The sequence below is a fragment of the Melopsittacus undulatus genome, chromosome 7, assembly GCF_012275295.1.
Source record: "Melopsittacus undulatus isolate bMelUnd1 chromosome 7, bMelUnd1.mat.Z, whole genome shotgun sequence".
In the NCBI taxonomy this organism is placed as follows: Eukaryota; Metazoa; Chordata; class Aves; order Psittaciformes; family Psittaculidae; genus Melopsittacus; species Melopsittacus undulatus.
The window spans coordinates 31,253,073-31,266,706 of NC_047533.1; positions in this window are offsets into that span (position 1 = coordinate 31,253,073).

The window sequence follows — 13,634 nt, forward strand, 5'->3', positions numbered from 1 at the left end:
TGTTGCTATTCAGACTGTTGTGGCATTTGCAGGTTCTTGGCTTGCTTACCAGCTCTGCGTTGCTGGAGAATAAACTCGTCCTTTCTTAGAGTTATGGTTGCACCAAAAAGGAGCTATATTTTAAGTCTGCCATTTAACAAATACTGCAGCTGCTAAGGCCACCAAATGAAGCAATGCAACTTAGCTACAGCTGTTTATACTTATCTATATGCACCCTGCAGTAATATCAGTACCAGAATTTGTGCAGCTCTGTAGTGAACTGCAACAGGAAACTAATCTGGGTCAAAACTGACTGTTTCTTTGTACCAAGTATTACTGTGGCTCTATTCCCCAGTTGAGTTCACTTTGTAGCCACAGAATGTTCATGTTGGCCGAAGAGAAGAAAGCGGGACTGAGCAGCCAGTCAGGATACACATTTAGATGGAATTGCCAGCTTGAGCTGTTAGTTATTAACATATATTAATATATGTGTGTTATTATATAGCTGTAAATTATGTGCAAGTACTGATGAAGCAGTGGCAGCACAGAACTTAGTTTAGGTAAATGCCTTCACATTCAGGTGGGTTGGCAGACCATCCTGCAGCCTTTGCAATTGAGGATTCACTGTTACCTGCATGCAGTTGCAGTGTCTACTTCAACAACTGGTGCAGCTCTGCAGGAGTGAAGCTGTAGAGGAAAACTTTCGGTGCTGAGGATTTACTGACTGCGCCACTTATGTTTTGGTGTGTATGAAAGAATTGGGAGGACCAGATTATTTTTTGTCTCGTCCTGAATTTCCATTACCAGTTGAAATGTATTAGGTGCTGCTCTGGAGCACATATTCAAATTTTCTTTCATCCAAAAGGATGGTTCAGGATTGCTTCATGGAGCAAGCCAAAACACAGTGAATGGTCAGGGTGGCTGGGAGAACAGCTTTGAAAATATGCATCTGATCTGAACAAAAATGCCAATGTAAACATAACAAGGTATTTCCCACTGTTCTCCAAGCTCTGAGACTGATGTATTCACTCTGTGTTGAACTCAGTTTGGTCAGAAAAAGCAGTACGATTCTAGCACCCTTTCATGACCTATCTCTACCTGCCTTGGCAGTGATCTATGAAGACTGAGCTAAGTATGACACTATGAAGGCTAACTCTAATAAAAACTCCTTTTAATGGACCATTTTTGGCATGCATGTGTTCTTTCATGTAATTTAGTACCCAAAGAATGGAATTTCTTATACCAGAGTGACTGTGGATCTTTATCTGATAGAGCTCTGCCAAAAAGAGGGAGGTATAAAGACAGTGCTTGAAGGAGTTGCCATGTAATGGAAAATATTGAAGCTACATAAGCTAAAGAGGCACCAAAGAAAGAAACCTGGGTGTAAGAATTTAGGCAGGAAAGAATCCAGTTGGATTCCACTTGGGCAAACAGTTGGCTATTGAAAAAGTAATTCTGCAGGAAGCAGCCAGCAAAGCTTGAATTCTGAGGTGAAAAATCCCAACTTCTGGCCTGAATCAACTAAACTGTGTTTGAAAGATGAACTTTAGGAACTGTTTCCATTCTTATTTGAGGTATTGGAAGCAACAGCTACACTGGAGCTTCTTGTTTTCACAGAGTCAGAAAACTGATGGCGCATCCGTAAGAAGACAGATGAGCCCACCATCCCATGCACTTTACTTGTGTTTTGTTCTACATCTACTTTTCTCATAATGTTGATTATTCTTACATTAACCTATTGGACAGGCTTTGATTCTGAGCTGGGTGTTGCAGCAACATGAATAATTGCAGGGATATGATTTATCTTAGCATGGCTGAAAAGTGTGGGTTTTTTTTTGTTTCACTAACTAGGACTTAAAGTGTATTATGGGAACAATTTTGCCATGTGGCTACAGTCTGTAGTAAATTCAAGTCCTTTTATAACAAAGCTCTTAATTTTGAATGGTTTTCAGTCTCTTTGATTATACATAACTGTTTGAATTTCTGGATCAAGGATAAAGAATTAAGTATTTTCTAAAAAAATAAATGCTGACTCTTCCTTCCCCTCCCGTTCTGGAATGAAAACAGCTTGGCAGCAGTGTTTGAACACAGTTCCAGTTAAACCAGTTTTGGAACATAGTTTGGCAGGCCAGGATGGAGTAAGGCCAATGTATGTTAGAGCTAAGTTTTTAAACCTAATTCTAAGCTAAAATTGTAGCTGTAGTGAGAGAGAATGATATAAAACTCAAATACAATGTTTGCTTCTTTTCTTGACTCCTTTTTTCTTATTTCTGTGGTTAGTCAAACTGCGCTAGGCTGCTAGAAACCGTGCTCAAACTTCTCATGAATTTTAGAGCTCTTCTGCCTGAGCCCATCAGTGTGGATAGGAAATTACACAGTTAACTAGTTATTTGAGATGCATTTTACTTTTTAATCATATTATTATGAGGTAAAATTTCACTTACCTTAAAAATTAAGTTGTGTGGATCTTATAGCACAGCAGATAACCATTTCTTGGGTTTTTTTTTTCTTTCCTGTGTCATGTATTGCAAAACAGTTGAACCAACAGCTGTTTCTATCTCCCTTGCTACCTTCCAGTGTTGTACAAACACAGCTACTTTCAACTGCTTCAGTTGGTCTGCTGTTGACTTTAGAAGTGCAATTCACACTATGAAAGGATGACTGCACGATATTATTTTTAAAGTTTATATAAAAGTGATTGTGCATCTCTCCCACAGTGAAAATGTCTAGACTTTTCTGAACCTTTGTAAAGCTGTTATCCAAACAAATTAGTTCCATGAATTTGAGCCACATCAGCCTCAAGATATATCCAAATAAATGGGGTCACCAAGTCATTTTATTCTTAGCTATAACAGAAAGCACTGCTGACAGATACAAAAGGAAAATTGCTCATCAGCTATAGCCCAGGGTTTTTTTTGTTGTTGTTTTGGGGTATTTTTTTGTTGTTGTTGTTTTACAGGAAGATTTTAATTTCATCCAAGCATTAAAATTTATTTCCAAACAGAGTGGGCAGTCTGTTGCGTAATAATATGGGCTGTCTCTGGGCATTGATAAGTTGTATTAAGCATAGGTGTCATGAGGATATGTAAGAGTCATGTAATATCCAGTTATATTTTTAGGGAGATGTTCAGCTCATCTGGGGGAGGGGAGATGTCGTACTCCAAACTACCAGTAGCTTCTCTTTGATTTTTTATACTGTTTCAGTATTCATACCAATGCCAAAAATTAACTCTACCATATCCATGGCTTCTCATTTGGTTTTGATGGCACTTTTCAAATAGCCTTTTATTCAGCATGTGCTTGTTACTTGTTCTTTTTTCTGTGCTATGTACTCAATTAAATAAACTGAATACAGAAATTCTTTGAATGCGCCTCACATTCAGAGTCCATCTCCCCTCTTTTATACAAGCTTCTCCAAATGTGTTTTATTTTAGTTTCAGGCAGTTAAGACTGTGAACATTATTTTGTTTTGTCTTTTGTGGAAGAAAGGGGAGGAACAAAAAAAGTAGTTTGAATAAATTGAATTAAGCTAAGTTCAGGAAGAGCCAGACTCGTTTTAACAATTTCCCTGGTTGAATGATACTTTCATGGTCTGCTTATGTGTCTTCTTTGAAGTGAATATGTTAGCAGAACAGAACTTTGATCATGTGAAATACCTTTCTGAGGGGCTTGGTTTTTTTCAGAGTCTGCATTACATAGCTTTAGGAACAGGTAGAATGAAAGGCAGAATGAAATTACTTTAATTCTTGAAGGAGTCATGGCATTGTCATTGCATCATTGATCTTAGTGTGTATTTTATGGTGATAGGCATGAAATGGTGAAGTATTTATCTGCTTTCTTGGAGGAATTTTCTGCCCATTTGGATGATTTATGTCTAGGTGATGACAGAATTTCTAATATCACAGGCTCTCAGCAGCTATCACAGCAGAGAGCAAAGTTATATGTTTATAAAAAAGGAAAAGGATTTTTATTCTGACAAAATATCTGTCTCTGATCTGTTTGATCTCTGGGCTCAGTAGTTCTACTGCATTTTTCTCCTTTTCTCATGTTTTGGCTTAATAGCTATCGTCAGTTTCACATAAATTGTTGCAGTCAAGTGCTGAGCTCACTGATGTTCTTCGAAAGTAAATAATTTTTTTTCTGCTCTGGACAATTCATTCATTTGCTGTTTCCTGCTCTAAACATAATTTTGAAAGCATTACTGGTGGTTGCACAGTTGTCTGGAGCTTATGGTGGGATTTGAAATTCCCATCAGTGTCCTGGGTTTAGCAGTAGCAATCAACTTTTCTCCTTCTTAGTAGCTGGTGCAGCGCTGTGCTTTGACTTTTGGCCTGGGAACAGCGCTGATAACACTGATATTTTTAGTTGTTGCTAAGTAATGTTTACTCTGACCAAGGACTTTGTGAGTCTCATGCTCTGCTAGGGAGGAGGGGAGGCCGGGAGGAAGCAGAGACAGAACACCTGACCCAAGCTAGCCAAAGAGGTATTCCATACCACAGCACATCATGCATGCTCTCTTTTGGGTCAGGCTCATTTCGGCAGGTGATATCATATTCTCTTCCCTTGTTATTTCCTTTATCATTATTATTATTGGTGGTTGCAATAGTGGTTTATGTTATACCTTAGTTACTGGATTGTTCTTATCTCAACCCATGCCCCATCGCTCCAGGAGTGGGAAGGGGAGGGGGGAAGAAGGAAAGAAAGAAGGGAGTCGGAGGTGAGAGAGAGACTGTGTGGCTGTGTTTAAACCACGACAGTTCTTTTTGGCACCCAACATGGGGCATGAGGGGTTGAGATAACGACAGATCTGGCCGGAGTGTGTCTAATCGTATTTGTGATAAGCATTCATTGTTTTAGATTAATAGTCACTCGTCACAATGCTGATTTATTGACTCTCAAAGTTGTTTCTCTTGATCTCGCAGTTTTAGTATATTGTACTACCTTACGTAGAGCCGGAATTTGCTGTGTTAGTGTTTTTCAAGTGTGGGGCTTGGGCCAAGGTTCTTGTCTCAACTGTACTTTATGATAATGACTTGTAATACAATAGAAGCATTGATCATGAAACTGATTTGGCTTATGTTCCCAGTGTGGTCACCACCTTCATACTTTGGGAAGTATGTAATAAAAGTCCTTAACAATTACACATCTTTTTTCTCCTTCTTGGGTGGTCAACCTGTGAAGGAGACATTCTTTTACTCTCCCAGCCCTGTCCGTTCGTCGTCGTCCATCCCCCCCCCCCCCCCCCCCGCCCCAACAGTTTACAGCATAATTTGAGAGTTTTGAAGTTTTTGAATGGCCTTTTAATACTGTTGAGACCTGTTTGCTGACTGTGATGGGGATCACCATGCTGGCATGCATACAGAGTGTATTTTGCCCATGACCATTTCGTCTGATTTCAAGAGTTAAGCAGAGTGGGGTTTGGGTCTTGTCTGGGGTTAAACAACGATATAGGAGGACCAAGAGATTTTCCCCAAGATAGGACAACCATGAGTGGCAAGGTGTGTGGCATAGTATGGGCAAGTATCTAGGTCAGTGGGCCCCTCCAGTGCTTTGGAATTTCACCACTGAACAAATGCAAAATCCAGAAAAATTATTAAAACACTTAAATGAGGCGTGTTGTCATTCTGGCCATACCAGAGATGGAAAAATCATGGCAACGTGCTGGGGCTTGGCCTGTGCTTACAGGGCCTTGTTCAACACTCTCCAGCACCTTCAAAGGGAAAAAAGTGTCCCTGGATCTGAGGGCAAAGCAACAGACAGGACAGCTACTCCAGCTCCAAGCACAGCAGCTACACCACCCCCAGCGACAAGTACAGTCACTACCCAAACTTTGGCTGCAACAGACAGTGCAGCTACCCCAGCGACAAGTACAGCAGCTATCCAAACCTGAACTGCAACAGACAGCGCAGCTACCCCAGCTCCAAGCAGAGCAGCTACATCAGCCCCAGCAACAAGTGCAGTTGCTACTTAAACCACAGTGATGATCACTGCAGCTAAAACCAGAGGACCAATTCATACCAATATCTGTTACCCCTGTACGCAAGAGAAAAAGCAAAAAAAGGGGCAAGAAGGGTGTAGCAAGATGAAGAAACAATGTATTCACCACCTGATCCAGCATTTGATCAGGAGTCATCATCACATGATGAAGAAGAAGAAGAAGAAGTAGAAGAAGAGGTGACTTCTCAACCTTGGACCTCAACAAGCTATGGAATATGCGAAAAGATTTTACCTGTCAACCAGGGGAGCGCATCATCACCTGATTGCTCCAATGCAGGGATAATGGGGCTGATGGACATGAACTAGAAGGTACAGAAGCCAAGCAGCTGGGATCACTTGCTAGAGAAGGGGGAATTGACAAAGCAATTGCAAGAGAGAAAAAGTCCCTAAGTCTTTGGAGGCGGCTTTTGGCAGCTGTGAAAGAAAGGTTTCCATACAAGGATGATGTTATGAGTCGTTCAGCCAAGTGGACTACTTTAGACAAAGGCATCCAGTCTCTGAGGGAATCAGCCATCGTAGAGATGGTCTATCACATCAAGCCGAATAACGGGGATATACCCATAGACCCAGATGAAGTCAAATGCACACGACCCATGTGGTGAAAACTTACACAGAATGCACCGTCATCAAATGCCCATTCATTGGCAACAGTAACCTGGAATCACATAGTACTACTAACAGTGGATGAAATAATTCATAAACTCTGAGAGTTCAAAGACATTCTCACCTCTTCCATCATCTCAGCTGTGGAAAAACTGTCCCAGGATCTCAAACAATTGAGGGATGATCTGTCTGATTTATCCAGCTCCTCACGTGTACCAACACACATCTCAGCTATTAGCAAAAGGCGTCCTGTTGTTCGAGAGAGAAGATATAGAAGGTATATGCCACAGGCCACCCTGTGGTTTTACCTGCAGGATCACGGAGAAGACATGACAAAGTGGGGTAGAAAACCTACTTCAGCCTTGGAGGAATGGGTGGTTGAATTGAAGAGGGGAGCAAGGGCCAAGACTGATCATCCCATGAGAACTGTGGCTTCAGTCTCTGGTGAGCAGGTTCCCAGATGGAGTGGGAGAGCTGATTTTACTCCAGCTCCTGTGATAATGAAGAATAATCCCTTTCAACACAGTTTAAGTGTCCAACGTTGTGATGACTATTAGTGGGGCGCTGCCTCCAGCCAGGTGGAGATAGGGGACAATAGGATTTACTGGACCATGTGGACCAGATGGCCTGGCACATCAGTCTCACAGAAGTATAAGGCTCTAGTAGATACTGGTGCACAGTGTACCTTGATGCCATCAAGCTGTAAAGGGGTGGAACCCACCTATATTTCTGGAGTGACAGGAGAATCCCAAGAGTTGACCGTACTGGTGGCTGAAATCAGCCTGACTGGGAGGAAACTGCAAAAGCATCTTATTGTGACTGGTCCAGAGGCTCCATGCATCCTCGGTATGGACTACCTCAGGAGAGGGTACTTCAAAGACCCAAAAGGAAACTGATGGGCTTTTGGTATTGCTGCTTTGGAGACTGAGGAAATTGAGCAGCTGTCCACCCTGCCTGGTCTCTCAGAGGATCCTTCTGTTGTGGGGTTGCTGAAAGTCGAAGAACAACAAGTGTCAATTGCAACCATGACAGTGCACAGGCAGCAATATCACACCGAGATTCCCTGATTCCCATCCATAAGCTGATCCTTAGACTGGAGAGTCAGGGAGTGATCAGCAGGACCCGCTCACCCTTTAATAGCCTCATATGGCCAGTGCGAAAGTCTAATGGAGAGTGGAGACTAACAGCAGACTATCGTGGCCTGAATGAAGTCACACCACCATTGAGTGCTGCCGTGCCGGATATGTTAGAGCTGCAGTATGAATTAGAGTCAAAGGCAGCCAAGTGGTATGCCACGATTGATATTGCCAATGCATTTTTCTCCATTTCTTTGGCAGCAGAGTGCAGGCCACAGTTCGCTTTTACTTGGAGGGGTGTCCAGTTTACTTGGAACCGACTGCCTCAGGGGTGGAAACACGGCCATGGACTGATCCGGACTGCACTGGAACAGGGACAAGCTCCAGAACACCTGCAATACATAGATGACATTATTGTGTGGGGCAATACAGCAGCAGAAGTCTTTGAGAAAGGGAAGGAAATAATCCAAATCCTGCTGAAAGCCAGTTTTGCCATAAAATGGAGTAAGGCCAAGCGACCTGCACAGGAGATTCGTTTTGGGAATAAAATGGCAAGATGGATGTAGACAAATCCCCACAGTTGTGATCAACAAGATAACAGCAATGGCTCCACCAACTAGTAAGAAAAACACAAGCTTTCTTGGGTGCAGTGGGGTCCTGGAGAATGCACATCCCAAATTACAGTTTGATCGTAAGTCCTCTGTATGATGTGACCCAGAAGAAGCATGATTTCAAATGGGGCCCTGAGCAACAACAAGCCTTTGAGCAAATTAAACATGAGATAGTTCATGCAGTGGCCCTTGGACCAGTCCGAACCGGCACAGATGTAAAAAATGCACTGTACACCGCAGCTGGGGAGAATGGTCCTACCTGGAGCCTCTGGCAGAAAACTCCAGAGGAGACTCCAGGTCGACCCCTTGGTTTTTGGAGTCGGTTTGAGCTGCTTTGGAAGTGATTGACACGGAAGCACATCTCCTCCTGGCACCCTGCTTGCCCATGCTGGGCTGGATGTTTAAAGGCAGGGTCTTCTCTACACATCATGCAACTGATGCTACATGGAGTAAATGGGCTGCACTAATTACACGAGCTCAAATAGGAAATCCCAGTCATCCAGGCATTCTAGAAGTCATCATGCACTGGCCAGAGGGAATATGGGCTTTTGGAATGTCACCAGAGGAGGAGGTGATGCGTGCTGAAGAGGCCCCACTATATAATAAACTGTCAGAAAGTGAAAAGCAGTATCCCTTGTTTACTGATGGGTCCTGCCGTATTGTGGGAAAGCATCGGAGATGGAAGGCAGCCGTATGGAGCCCTCAACGACAAGTTGCAGAAACTGCTGCAGGAGAGGGTGAATTAAGTCAGTTTGCCGAGGTGAAAGTCATCCAGCTGGCCCTGGACACTGCTGAACGAGAAAAGTGGCCAGTACTTTATACTGACTCATGGATGGTGGCAAATGCCCTGTGGGGGTGGTTGCAGCAATGGAAGCAGAGCTACTGGCAACGCAGAGGTAAACCCATCTGGGCTGCTGCACTGTGGCAAGATATCGCTTTCTGGGTGCAGAAGGTGGTGGTGAAAGTATGCCATGTAGATAACCCACCTACCCAAGAGTTGGGCCACTGAGGAACACCAAAACAACCAGTGGATAAAGCTGCTAAGATTGAAGTGGCTCAGATGGACTTAGATTGGCAACATAAAGGTGATTTTTTTCTGGCCTGGTGAGCCCATGACACTTCAGGCCATCAGGGCAGACATGCATCATACAGATGGACCCGTGATTGAGGGGTGGACTTAACAATGGACACTATTACCCAGCTTATTAATGAGTGTGAAACGTTCTGCAATTAAACAAGCCAAATGGTTAAAGCCTCTTTGGTGTGGAGGACAATGGCTTAAGTATAAATATGGGGAGGCCTGGCAAATTGACTATATCACACTCCGACCAACCTGCCAAGGCAAGTGCCATGTGCTTACCATGGTGGAAGCAACCACCGGATGGCTGGAAACATACGCTGTGCTCCAAAACCACTGCCTGGAACACTATTCTGGGCCTTGAGAAACAGATTTTCTGGCGACACGGCACCCCAGAGAGAACTGAGTCAGACAATGGGACTCATTTCAACCTTATAGACACTTGGGCCAAAGAGCATGGCGTTGAGTGGGTATATCACATCCCCTACCATGCCTATCATATTATTCCAGAAATAAGCATCATCCAGACCTTCATCTCTGGGCTTATCCAGGGACACGAAAAGAACAAGAGCCAATAACTATTGGGGTAGAGAAAAAAATCAGTGACTTTGCCAGATGCTGTTAATCCAACTGAAAGGACATGTCGCAGTCAAAACCATAAAGAGCCACCCAGTATACCCCAGAAGATGGAAGAAACGTACATCACAAGTGAGCACAATTACCAGAAACCGCAGAGTTTTGGACAAGACTGCAAAGCAGTTGCTGACCCTATGAGCTCAGATGATGAAGATACAAGTAGTTTTGATGAAGGTCAGGAATTTCACACAGAGAATAAAAACTGTTTACAATATTCTTTTAAAGATGGTGGCATGAATGAGCAGGTAAGTATCATTCTTCCTCTGGGAAGTTTCTTAGTTGGAAAAATATGCTCAAGGTGATAAAACTCAAGCACATACAAGTATTTAGAAACTTTCATTGCCAGAAGTCAACATATTCTGTTAAGTAAGTCAGCAGAAATCATTAGAAGCAAAAAGTTGTATCACTGCACTAGTTTCAGGGGAAGTATGCCCATTTCAGCTGGTGAATGAAATGTGAAGTGTGGTTAAAGTATTGCCCATGCTAAAACTGTTTATACTCAATTCACTGGTTGTGGGGGGTGGTGTGGAACCCCTATGCTTAAAATACAGGATCTTGGAACAGAAGGTGTTTTTTTCAAGGTGAGGAAAATGGGACAGGTTTCTCTTCTCAATTCTGCTTTCTATATTTCAAGTTTCTGTTGTTAAACTACTACTTTTAATTATTATTGTACTGTATTCTTTTAATAGCAACACTATCTACAGTTATGTCCACAAGGGGTGACCAACGAATTTCACCTTGTGCACCTTCTTTTGAGCCTTTTATATTGTGTATTTCTTCTAATTAAACATTTCACAGGCTTATAGTCAGGATTGTATTTGGCTACTTAAACATCTTGGGTTGCATTCATGGTTTAAATCCATTGCTTAATGGAAAAGGTTTGAAACTTGTTGGTCTGGTTTTAGTGAAGAGTTCTCTGAGCAAACACCCAAAGTGAAGCAATGCTTTCTGTTTTCTGCAATGCCAACTGTGTGAGAAAAAATTGCCCAACTTACTCTTCTTTTGAAGTACACTTTCTGGTGTGGAAGAAATGAGTAAAATGTGTCTCTTCTAGTTTGAAATACGGCATGTAAGCTATATAGTCTGAATGGGAAATTTTGGCTTATTCTAGATGGGAATAATTTTGTATAGTAAATTGCATGATTATAGTTTGTATAGTAAGGGGACTTGCAGCAGTGTGAAATAGACTTTCCTTCCAACAGTAGCTTAAATTGTCATAAATAGTATCAATTCATCTAGAATTAAAAGTAAATATATGTGAGGAGTGAAGCAAAACTGATGTTTTCTTCAGAGACTAAAGCAGATATCTAAAAAGCTGCATGCTCTCTGTTTTAAAAGAAGAGGAGATATGTTTTGGGGTAGTATCACAGTATTCTTTCCTTAGTTCCTTGTCAGTAGTCAGCCTTGATATCTGAAATGAGGTTTTCTGTCTAGAGTTAATATGTATTTAAAAGCATTCCTGGGTTTTTCCATAAGCCTGTTTGTACTTCCCGTAAAACCAAGAGGACACTGATATTGAAGCCCTTTTTTTTACATGAAATAAGTTCTCTGTAAGGTGCCTTCTTCACCTCTCCTTGTCAAAGTTTTGGTTGGGCCTTTAGTTTCTCCTTCTTGCATCCTGCAAAGCCTTAAATGTTCTGCTGTTTGATACTGTTTTGTCTTAACCTAATCTACAGTTCTGCTACATATCCTTTTCTATAAACAGTGTTCAGATTGACTATTATCAAGTTCCCTTTTGGACTACCCATCATTTAAAATTACACTTTGTTTCCTTGTTCTTGCTTCTGAAAGAATGATCCTTCCCCATCTGAACCTCACATTTATTTCTTTCTCAACAAGCTGGAGTCTGTACTCTGCTTCTCTTAACTACCCCTGCCACCACTCCCTGATTGCCTACACTGGCCTTAGAGGAGGACCTGTCTGACTTTGTGGTTTTGTTGCTTTTCTCAAGGAGCATTTACTAGCCATTTGAATAAATACAGAGGTCATTAAAAGGGTGTGTTTGTGTGTGTGTGGGAGAATCTTTTATGATGTTATTTAGCTTTAAGATTTTCTCTGACAGTGCAGTGGGCATCTAAAAGATTCACCTAACCAGATGATATGGTTTAGTGTGAGGTGTTCCTGCCCATGACAGGGGGGGTGGAACTAGATGATCTTAAAGGTCCTTTCCAGCCCTAACTATTCTATGATTCTATGCACCAGCCTCTGGGAAAATCGAATGGTACAATGGGCTGTTAAAAACTACACTGAGAGCAACGAGTGAGGGAACGTTCAAACATTGGGATACACACTTACCAAAGGCCACCTGGTTGGTCAACACCAGAGGATCTGCCAACAGGGCTGGTTCAGCACAGTCAGAACTTTTACATACTGTAGAAGGGGACAAAGTTTCTGTGGTGCACGTAAAGAATTTGCTGGGGAAGACAGCCTGGGTTATTCCTGCTTCAGGTAAAAGGAAATCCACTTGTGGGATTGCTTTTGCTCAGGAACCCGAATATACTTTCTCTTTACGATTGTAGGGATGTTTTTAGAGTAATTGAAATACATTCAACTGTAACCTTGTGAAGCCTCATCCTTCCTGCTTAGAATATTACTTAGCTATATCTGACATGTAGAATAAATTGCCTTGAAAATGTCAGAAGAAATACCTGTTTCTGTTGTATAGCAAGAGCACCACTGCTTTTTTCCCAGACTTTTACTGTCAGGGTTTGCAAAGATGTTTCTCAATATCATGTTGACAAGAGACTGTAGGCTGTTACCATCCAGTTCATCTGGATAATCAGAGTGTGTTAGGATGACTACTAGTACTACTGGAGAACTATGAAGCAGTAGAACCTCTACTGTTGTTGGGAGGTAGAGTGAATGAATGCAAATGTTTCTGTACACAGCAGGCAGTCTTCTATGACAGGTTTCCATAAATATTTTCTGTGCTATGCAAATAATCAGATTTAATTGATTTTTGTCTTCTATTTTAAAGTTTTGTATCTGCAGAGTTTAGAAATAGAGAAGAGGTTAGCCTTTAGAGAAATCCCTGACTAAATCAGAGGAAGATGCCACTTAATTCCAGATGGGTCATATATGGCATATTTTCAGGGTTGATTTTTTACCTTCTGTTCTAGCTGGAAATTCTGCTGTGCACACAATGATAGATTTTTAAAACTATATTTGTGTAGTATCAAAAAACATATCTAATTTGCGCACCACTGAAACTTTCCTTGTAAGTACAGAGGCACTCTTAATCCAGAAAGTCCTAAGGAGCTCTTTGCCCTTCGTATTCTTTTATCAAGATGCAGACTTCCTGCCTTGGTTTTCCAAACTTCCATGATATTTTGTTACTTTAATTAGGGCTTGTTATTTGTATCTTAAGTATACCAGGTTGATGATATTTGAGAAGGATATTTTTTCAAGGGTATTTTATGACCTCAGATGCTATAACCTGGGAAAAAAAAAACAGTTGTTATTAATTGCTGAAGCACGGACTAGTAATTGCTGCATTTTCTCCTCTTTTTTTTTCCTCTCTTTACCAGGATATGGATAGATAATGTTTTAGGTAGTTCAATACAGACATTGAATTTGGGATGCTTTGCTTGAGAAGGCTATATAAAGCTTGTGAAATGGGAGGTATTTGGTGCTTTGATGAATCATTTCTAGACT